Raw genomic sequence first — 11,646 nt, forward strand, 5'->3', positions numbered from 1 at the left:
GAGGGTGGTGGTGACAAGGTGCAGGGGTTTGCACCCTCTTGTACCTAGATCAGCAGGATTGTCAGCACTGGCTACATGTCGCCAAGTGGCTGATTCTACTAGGTCAAATATTTGAGACGTTCGGTTGGAAATATACGTCTTCCATGCATGTGGTGGTTTTTCTAGCCAGGCTAGTACAATTTCGGAATCGGACCATAGATATAATTTATATTGTGCCATGTTTAAATGCGTTTGTACGATGGACACGAGTTTGGCTAGTAGTAGCGTTCCACATAATTCAAGTCGTGGTAGACTTATTGTTTTTAAAGGAGCCACTTTTGCTTTTGCTACTAGTATGACCACATGCCACTGGTCGCAGTGTCGCTTTGTATGCGAACATATATAGTTGCGCAATATGCCTTTTCAAAAGCGTCACAGAAGCCGTGTAGTTCGACTTTGTGCTCTGGGGCATAATTTACCCATCGTGGGATTTGTATCTGTGAGATATCATATTATAAAATATACCAGACAACAATGCTAAAAAAGTTTCTTAGAGTGCTGGACTTTGTATAGAGCAAAAAAATCTTTCTAGAAAAAATTGCATGAAATAAATATTAGTAATGTAGTATCAAAATCCATCGGTTTACATGCTACTGTCTATTATTTCAGTTGTGCGACACATTTTAATATGAAGGTCATGAGGTGAACTGTAAACTCAAGAAAATTACATTTTTACTTGGCGCCGTTGGGAGCTTATGAAAGGTTTAGATATTAAGACAGAAAGAAGAAAATCTACATACCTGCTCTACATATGTGTATACCATACTTAATTATATGTAAGTTATTGTTAATTTAGCCTTAATGGGTAGACCCTTCAAAATAGGTACCATAGATCCCCCTGTTTTAGAAAGCGTTTAACAAAGGTAATCTACGGAAAGAGAGCAGCACCTAAGATCCAACTTTTAACACCCGGACGGACTGAATTATATAAGTATTATCTATAAGTATTTTATATATTAATCCATTATTATTATTAACTAATTGTGCCTAGATTAAGTAGAAAATCTATATTACTAAGTCGTCTTCAGAATAGAAGACGTATGAGAGTTGTTCGTGCAAACTCTTTATATAGAGATAGTGAGCAGTCACCAAATACTATAAGTCACGCTAATCGTAGATTAGATTCCGATGTACGTCTGTCCGAACAAACTATCGATACACATCAACATAGAACCAGGCGGAAAAATCTCGAGGTACGGTCTTTTGAACAAAATTTAAATACTGTTCAACATAGAACAAGGCGGCAAGATCCGCAAATTCGCTCTGAAGAGCAAATAAGAGATACTCGAGGTCATAGGTCTCGGCATGAAGACCCCGAGGTTCGATCTGTTGAGCAAGTTGCAAATACTGTTCAACGTAGAACAAGGCGGCAAGATCCGCAAATTCGCTCTGAAGAGCAAATAAGAGATACTCGAGGTCATAGGTCTCGGCATGAAGACCCCGAGGTTCGATCTGTTGAGCAAGTTGCAAATACTGTTCAACATAGAACAAGGCGGTAAGATCCGCAAATTCGCTTTGAAGAGCAAATAAGAGATACTCGAGGTCATAGGTCTCGGCGTGAAGACCTAGAGGTTCGATCTGTTGAGCAAGTTGCAAATACTGTTCAACATAGAACAAGGCGGCAAAATCCGAAAATTCGCTCTGAGGAGCAAATAAGTCCCAACGAATCCGAATAACGAGAGAAAATAATGTTATAGAAACTGATAATAGTGGCAATTTAACAGATTCCAAAAACATTTATTTCCAAAATATAAATAAGGGCCCTACTGAAATATGTATTTGCTGCGGCGGCTTATGGTTTTCACACCAAGTTCGCAAATTATATTTCGAAACTATTGCGCAAGGTCACCCGAATGCTGCATTCGCCTTCTTTTTAATGCAAAAATTTCCTTCAGAAGATGGAAATTACAGTTTTTGTGCTACTTGCAAAAATGCGATTGTTAAAAAGAACGCTCCAAAAATATGTTTAGCTAACGGTCTAGACTTTCCTGAAATACCGGATTGTTTGAAAGGTTTAACCCCATTTGATGAACGTCTCATAATGCCTAGATTGCTTTTTTTTTGACAATCCGTCCGTTGGGATATCAAGGTCAGAGTTTGCTCAAAGGTGCTGTTGTTAATATACCAATTTCTGTTAACAATATTGTGACATCTCTACCAAGGTCCTTTGATGAGGCTCATGTTATACAAATTCACTTAAGAAGGCGTTTGGAATACAATCATGATTACATTATCGATACCATACGTTCAGCAAAGGTTATGGAAGCTTTGCAGTTCTTAGTGAATACCCCTCTGTATCGTGAGCACACTTTACATATTAATGAAAACTGGATTTCAGAATTTAATAACCAAGAAGAAGTTCCGTTTGTTTGATCTGCAGAGGATTCCCGATTGGTTCAATCTTTTCATGCGGCACAAACTTCTCATGATAATCCCGCAGGTAATAATATTCCCACGGGTCTTTTACCTTCAGAGCTAAATCCAGGCGGTCAAGAAACTCTTTTGGACAATATTCCTGTAGAAAGCTTAGACTATAACCATTTAGTTATAGCGCCAGGTGAAGGACAAAAACCAATTGACATAATTCAAGATAATGATTCAGAAGAGTTGTCATTTGGAACAATATACGTTGGGCAGAAGCGTACATGTTCTGAAACGTATAGCAAGATAATACGTTCTGAAATTCGCCGTTTTGACAGAAGAGCGTGTACCATCCCAAAGTTGTTCTATGATTACAAAAAATTAGAACTGCTACAAATTAGGAATAGTACATCCATTTGCCTTAGAAAGTTTCAGGTTCCAAAATCTATTAAACGAAAACTTTGTTCAAAACTTGATTCAACACGATGATGGTTACAAGGTTTTGAAAGGCGTTAGATCCTCACCTGCGCACTGGGAAGCTGAGAAGAAAAAGGCAATCGCTATGATTCGCCAATTTGGGCTTCCAACCTTCTTTATCACTTTATCGGCTGCAGAATCTCAGTGGGTTGAGCTTTTGGTCATCCTCTCTAAAACTGTTGATTCTAAAGATATTTCGGAAGAGGAAGCCAACAGTTTAACAACCCAAGATAGATATCGCTTAATTCGGTCAGACGCGGTTACTTGTGCTAGATATTTTGACTACCGCTATCGATAAATTCTTAAGCTGTTTAAAGATAACGCCGGCATTTTTGGAGAGTATTTTGTTACAAATTTCTACTGGAGAGTGGAGTTTCAACAGAGAGGTTCCCCGCATGTACATGGCATGTATTGGCTTAATATTGCTCCCAGGATCAACCTTCAAGATCCTCAGACATTCCCTGATGTCAAGTTTTATTGACAATTATATTTCTACCGATAGTTCGATCAGCCACTTAGAAAATTATTTGGGTTATCAAAAGCATAACCACAGTCGGTCTTGTACTAGGGAAATAAGAGGACAACAGTTTTGTCGTTTTGGTATACCATATCCACCAATGCCTTCAACGCAAATACTGTTACCTCTTACAGAAACAAGTCAAAATTCAGAAAGACACAAGGAAAGCTTTTTCAAAATTCAAAACGTTTTAAATTCAAATATGACTACAGAAGACATTTCTAATTTAAACGATTTTGAACACTTCCTATCTGATAGTAGAATAAATATGTCTTTTGATGACTATTTGTTAGCCCTTAGGTCAAGTTTAACAAAACCCAAAATTTTTCTAAAAAGAAAATTACAGGATCGTTTTATAAACGCTTATAATCCTCTGATTTTGGAAATAACAGGGGAGTTTCTAGGCTCTTAAACGAAGCTATATCAGAGTTAAATGCTGGAAATTATACTGTTAAGCAAAAACTTAAACATATAGGTCACAAATTTATATCAGGCACAGAAATATCTGCACAAGAAGCAGTTTATTGCTGCATTGGGCTCCATCTTTCGGAAGCAAGTAATGCAGAAATATTTATAAATACCTCCCGGAACGTGTTCGAATGGTAAAACCTAGAGCGGAACTTCAGAACCTTCCTTCAGGTTCGACTGAAATATTCGTAGCCGGTATTTTAGACCGATATGTTCAAAGATCCGATCAGTTAGAAACTCTTTGTTTAGCTGGGTATTTTGCATCTAGGTATAAATATTTTAAATCATGAGAGAGCACAAGATAGTGATCATGAAGAAGAAGAGCGGGAAGACGATAATTTACCAGAAAGCAGGGTTGTCATGCCTCTTAAAGACGGTAGCGGTTTTGTGAAAAAACGTACCAAACCTTGTATTATTCGGTATAGAAGGTTTAATCCAGATTTGGCCAGAGTTGAGTATTTCCGCGAAATGTTAATGCTTTACTATCCTTGGCGGAATGAACAGCAAGATCTCATTGAAAACGATAATGACCAGACTTGCATAACACATCGTATTACAATTGAGGAAAATCAAAGAAAATATTATGTTTTTGAGCAAAGAGAACTTGAAAATGTTCTAGAAAGTCTTTATAATGAAATAGACTTGGACGAAGGTGCTCAAAATGAACTACCTATCGTGGAAAATGAGCTTAGAGTGTTGGCACTTCCAGAAATAAACCCAAATATAAATTTGCTGGACTTGCATGGCGAAGATTCAACAGATAATGGCACTGAATCTGATTGCAATATTAGATTTATTAAACTACCCCCTTTAATTCCAGTTGAGGAATAATTTTCTTTAGTTCAAAGTCTAAATGCTAAGCAAAGGACCTATTTGACACATTTGATGCACCACCTAAAAACAAATCTCCCATTTTATGAGTTCATTGGCGGCGGTGCAGGTGTAGGAAAGAGTCGTTTGATATCTGCAATATATCAAGCTCTTAACCATCGTTACAATTCTACACCTGGATCCAATCCAAGTTCCTTAAAAGTTCTCCTTTGCGCACCTACGGGTAAAGCAGCATTCGGTATAGGTGGAATGACCCTTCATTCAATATTCTCTTTACCTGTTAATCAGTTGAATAGAGAGTTGAGGCCCCTCACTTAGCAGTGACACAGTTAATTCATTGTATTCCAGACTTATCGATTTAAAATTAATCATAATTCATGAAATATCGATGGTAGGTGCTCGTATGTTTAGCTCTGTTGATGCGAGATTAAAACAAATTTTCAAAACAGACAGCCCCTTCGGTGGTATACCGATCATGGTGTTTGGTGATTTGAAGCAACTGTCACTTTTTGGAGATAGGTGGATATTCTCTCCTAATCCCAATGATGCATACAGTACTTTAGTTGGTTCCCCTTTGTGTGAGTTATTTAAATACTTTGAATTAACAGAGATAATGAGACAACGGGAGGATCAGGCCTTTGCAATTGCATTAAACCATATGGCATCTGGTACTATGACAAATGAGGACATATCACTCATTGAAACTCGAGTAGTTAATTTCGAAGAAGCTCCCGATGATGTCATACATTTATTTTGGTCCAATGAAGAGACAAAAAGCTTCAATGCCCTTAAGCTCAGTCGAATCCCAACAGAAGCTTTCAACTGCAAAGGCTCAGTTAAAGGAATTGGTATAAATGAAAATGATAATATTTTGGAAAGAGTTAAACTTTTCAAATCTTCTGAAACGCAGGGACTGCCCTATGAATTGACACTAAAAACCTCCGCCAAATATATGATTACAGTGAACATAAACACTTGTGATGGCTTGGTTAATGGGGCAGCTGGACAACTTATGCAAATTGATTTCCATTGTTCTTTTCCAACAATTCTGTGGATTAAATTTTTGGAACCTTCTGTTGGTTTGATAGCACGATAAAAAAGCCTCATCTTCTAGAAAGACTGCAATAAGAAATCTGCTCCAAGAAAAAAACTTTAGTTCCCTGCTTGGTGCAGAATATACACCTGCCGGTACACAAATTGATTGGGCATTTTCAAACATGAATCCTTCCCGTTTAAATGCAATTACTTTTGAGACAGTACACAGCTATCATGACAGTATTTGTGTCTCTATTTCGAACTAAAGTTTTCAGACTTAGTGCAATAGTTCTTCATTTTTTTTTTCCAAATATAATCGAATTGGAATTATAATTTTGACAGTAGTTTTTAAGACAATTTTAAGAAAAATATGTAAATAATCTAATTAAGAAAATTTAAATTATATATATAATTTGTTATTTTATATGACATTATTGTATAAATATATGATAGAAATTAAATAGTATAAGGAAAAAAGAAATATAATTTGGATATATGTATAAGAATCTCTACAAAAATTTATGTTTAATATTGTAAATATTATATACAAATTAATATAATAATATTATATAATTTTTAAAGTTGTTAATAAAAAATGTTATTCATTGTCCAAAAACTATTTCTTTTCATACTTCTCAATTCAGTTGTAATGCATTCTATATAAAATCAATTATAAGCGTATACAAAAAGCACAAGAACGATTTCTCATAATTTGAGTAAATCTAGTTTACAAATTGCTCTAATTATTTTCACTGTGAGTGAAAAGTAAATAACTAAGGCAACAGTTCCTACTTCTAATTATTAAAATATATAAAGAAGTATCAAACGAATATACCATTTAACTTTGCGAGAGTATAAAATGTTCGGTTACATCCGAACTTAGCCCTTCCTTACTTGTTTTCTTTTCTTTCAATTTGCAAACAAAATTGCAAACATAATTTTAATGCTCGGAAGGCGATATTTATTGCTTAATAAATAAATTTTTTTTTTTGGAAGTGTAGTGTCGTCGATGCGCATCTATTTCATTATGTCTTACCGTGAATTGCTTACACAGAGAGTATAGAGACGGAGAAATAGAGAAAATATGGAATTGAGTAGAAGACAAAATGTAATTAATCCTACAAATTTTAATTTAATCGAAGTTGATAATAATAATTCAGTTCCTTAGCGAAGTTCGTTCGAATGTGCATTGGTTGAAATATCGCCTAATTTCGATCCCTTTCATATTGGTTCTATGAACTATTCTATTTATATGCGTTGTTTAGCATTTTGCTTCTGAGTATACAATGCGTGAAACAAATTCCTTCACTATGTGTTGTCGTACGGGTAAAGTCCCCTGCAAGACGGGAATCTGTAAAAAAACGTGCTAACGACTTGTTTTTATTCACTTGTGCATAAGTTAAAATATTTATTACTTTTCTTCAGAGAGTGGGAAAAAAGTAACACAATGCCATTCGATGTACATTAGTTTTTTCGCTCTATCTTATTGCAGTTATGACTCGTTCCAAGTTACCTCTTATATGTGTATCTTTATACTCTCGCAACCTGTTGCTACAGAGTATAATAGTTTTGTTCACCTAACGGTTGTTTGTATCACCTAAAACTAATCGAGTTTGATATAGGGTTATATATATATAAATGATCAGGATGAAGAGACGAGTTGAAATCCGGGTGACTGTCTGTCCGTCCGTCCGTCTGTCCGTCCGTCCGTCCGTCCGTCCGTGCAAGCTCTAACTTGAGTAAAAATTGAGATATCTTTATGAAACTTGGTAGACATGTTTCTTGGTACCGTGAGACGGTTGGTATTGCAGATGGGCGTAATCGGACCACTGCCACGCCCACAAAACGCCATTAGTCAAAAAGAAATAACTTGCCATAACTAAGCTCCGCAATAAGATATAAGACTGTTATTTGGTACACAGGATCACATTAGGGAGGGGCATCTGCAGTTAAAACTTTTTTTAAAAAGTGGGCGTGGTCCCGCCTCTAATAGGTTTAATGTGCATATCTCCTAAACCGCTAATGCTATAATAGAAGCAAATGTTTTTAGCACTTCTATTGACGGTGTGAAAATAGCTGAAATCGGGTGGCAACTCCGCCCACTCTCCATATAACGGTACTGTTAAAAACTACTAAAAGCGCGATAAATCCAGCACTAAACACGCCAGAGACATTAAATTTTATCTTTGAGATAGTATAAGATGACTTTAGAGGAACCGCGTTCGAAATTAGACAGTGGGCGTGGCACATCCCACTTTTAGGTGAAAACCCATATCCTTGGATATTCTTAACCGATTTCAACCAAATTCGGTGCGTAGCGTTCTTTTCATGTTTCTATGTCATAGTGCGAAAATGGGCGAAATCGGATTAAAACCACGCCTATTTTCCATATGACACCATTTTAAATACCACTTGATTCTTTTACTTTCCACTATGCAAATCAGGCAACAATGATTGTATCGGGATAAAACTTTGCGTTAATAATGCGATTAAAGTATGCCAGCTTGTGGCTTAAAATTGTCTAAATCGAACCAAAACTGTTCAAGCCCCTAAGTACCAAATATGTGGACCCCAGTGCCTATAGTTGACCTTCTACCGAAAATATCAGTCAATCCACAAAGAAATTTCAAACGAGTATACTATTTGACTTTGCGAGAGTATAAAATGTTCGCTTACATCCGAACTTAGTCCTTCCTTACTTGTTTTTGTTATGTTTTGTATAACAGAATGACATAAATTGGTTACCAAATCTGTTCAAGGTAACAAATATAATACTTTTGTTAGCGAAAAGGTTACCTATGTGTTACCCATAAAAAACACATTGGTTTGCGTAACAAAATTATTTGTTACCCAAATTTCTGTTAGTGTTATTGTTTTTGTTATCAAGCCTTTAACAAATTAACATGTTAGCGTATTTTTTACCTATAACAAGCATATATGTTACCTCGCTTTTCCTCGATATGTTATTTTATTTGTTACCCATTTGGTACTTCTAACAAACTTATATGTTAGCGTATCGGTTACCTTTTTGTCACCATAAACAATTCCTATTTATTCATTTTTTTAAATAAAATTGAATATTTTTTACATTACTTTACTTTATTTTAAAATATTTAAAAACGTATTGCATAAATTAAAATTAATTCGTACCTAAATGTATACATATATATAATATATACATAAACTATGTTATATATACGTATACGATATAGGTTAAATACGGATATGGGCACTTAAAATATGTACTTAAACAAGCAAACTACCTCTAATAACACAATTTCATAAACAATTACCTATACTACAATTATAAATCTACTAGTGACCCGTCTAGCGGCCCGCTCTGACTTCGCAGGAGTATAAAATATAAAGCCACTCACTGAAAATATTTTTAAAATCGATCCCATTACTGCCTGTGGCCCGCACGCGTTAAATTTGGAGTAAAACAATTCCACTTTCTCTATACCATGAAGATAGCAGGAAAATCTTTGGAATATCTAAATTCATAAACTGCATTTCTACTCATTTACTTTTCATATTTTTAACAATTTATTTTATTGTATTTTTACAACAATTAATACATTACAGAATGTCGTTATATACAACGTTCACAGCTTTCTTGTCATTAGACAATACAAAGATGTTTTCTCTAGAGGTTACTCTTAAAGGAGCGACATACAGTTGGCCATATCTAAAACAGACAACGCCAAAATTTAAGCCTTCAACGTTGAGGGTTTGACCCTCAGATTTATTAATGGTCATTGCAAAAGATGTCTTTATCGGAAAATGTAAACGTTTAAATTGGAATGATAAATCCGATGGTATCAGAGAATTCGGGGAAACAATACATCTTTTTCGGTGAGTATTATGAAAGCTTTTAGTGATTTTACCAGCAAACGCGTGCCATTGCCAAGTTCAGGTGGATTCAGGTTTCCTAATAAAATAACAGGACAACCTACTTTCAACACCATTTTATAAGGACGGATTCCAGGCGGGTTCAAGGACCTCAGACATTCTGTAGGAAAATGAACAGTTTTCAAAATCGAGAACAGTATCGAACGAGTAGTACGACTCATCAATCTTTGAAAGAATCAAGTTATATACCTTATCTACTCGTTGATTGGTGACAGAATCGCTCTTTCTTTAGACCAAGATATTGTCTTATAACTTATGTTATCAATGTCAGGATCTACATTGTTGACTAACTCTTGGCTGTTGTCTATCAAAGCATAAAGATTTTGTATGTTATTCCTTCGCTCACTTTGTGTTAACTCGTCATTGCCAACCTTGAACAGCATCCCTGAAAATATCCTGTTCTCACGTGAAGATGACGAAACCCTCATATTAGTATTAATTTATTGACATGTAGCCAGAGGTTGCATCTTTTTAGCGAAGCATTTATTTCGTCAGCACGTGTTCCTCGAGTAACAACTGGTAGGATTTGACGGAAATCTCCGGAGAACAGAATTGTACATCCACCCATAGGTGAATCACAGACGTCTTGTTTGACATGGTAGCTTCGTCCAAGACGATTAATGAGCAGTCACGCATCAATTTTCCTGTATTGCTCTGTTTAGAAACACTATAGACGCTGATACAATATTATCATTGGTTCCGATTTTCGGCGGGAGCTTGAATGTAGGGTGTGCGGTTCGGCCTCCTTCCAAAAGCATAGCGGCAATGCCGGATGACGCAACAGCTAACGCAATTTTTCCGGTAGATCTCCCTTTTTTTAAAAGCAGATTAATTTAAATTGTTTTTCCTGTACTTCCTAGGGCACCAAAGAAAAGCAGTTTTCCTTCATTGCATACTTATTTCTGCTCGATGTTTAGTCGTGGCTCATCTTGAGCTATATTTTGTAAAAGTCTCGTTTGATCGTATGATGTTTCTCTTGTGTATTCGGCACTGTTAGTTAAATCTGAGTTAGTAGTATTAGCTGACATTGGCCCGTAAGTCATGGCGTCTTGTGGTTTTTTGTGTAACTATTAAGGTCCACCTGAATGTTGCAGGTAGTATAACCAACTGCCCAATGCCGTTGCGGTGTTCATTCGCCTGCAAAGGATCCTGAAGATGAAAGTAATTTTCGGCTCTCAATTTAGTTTGATTATTACGGATGTAGGCCAATGTCTAAGATTCAATTTTTGCATATTGATCTACCTAGTATTGGTTTGTTAACATTACATATCTAAGCAAAGTGTTGAAATTGTGACGTCTTGCCATTATACGGTAGCAATAGTAGTTCATATATTGATACAGACACTGTTATACGCAGAGTTGTACCACCGATTTGATCAACATGAGAAATATTAATGGCATAACCATTTACTCCACGACAAAGCATCAAAGCATATTGTAAGCTGTTATAAGATCTGTTTAACTCTGAAATCTTTTGCAAATTATCATCACGACTAGGAATACAATATCTCTTGTGTCAAATTGCTGTCCAGCTATCACCACTGCTACTAAAGTCAGGAGTATCTGCTGGAACCCTCTCAATCGCAGTGTATCTGGTGGTAGCAAGCTACTAACTAAGGGGTACACTCGCCCTTGAATTTTATATGTAGGCATGAACCCACGCTCAACGACTTGCTTACTCTTAAAAGAGGTCGTTTGAAAAGCGTTGTTATAACGGCGTATGTTGCGCATGAATTGCTTGGATTTCTGATGATCACCCGTAAGAAGAGAGTGAAGTGGTTTAGGTGGAGGGAGAATTTCTATTAATTTGATTTTTCCTTGTAGGTAACACATACCTTTCGATTCGTCCTTAAATTTCAATGCCAAGCGATATTCACACACTACTGATATAGTACATACGATCGTCCTTGTAAGAAATCGAAGGATCGTAATTCATGGCAAAATTTTCTTTATTTACCCATGAATTGGTAACTCGTGCTGCCCTCAGTTTTCGATGTATATCCCTA

This window comes from Bactrocera oleae, chromosome 3 (genome assembly GCF_042242935.1).
Source record: "Bactrocera oleae isolate idBacOlea1 chromosome 3, idBacOlea1, whole genome shotgun sequence".
In the NCBI taxonomy this organism is placed as follows: Eukaryota; Metazoa; Arthropoda; class Insecta; order Diptera; family Tephritidae; genus Bactrocera; species Bactrocera oleae.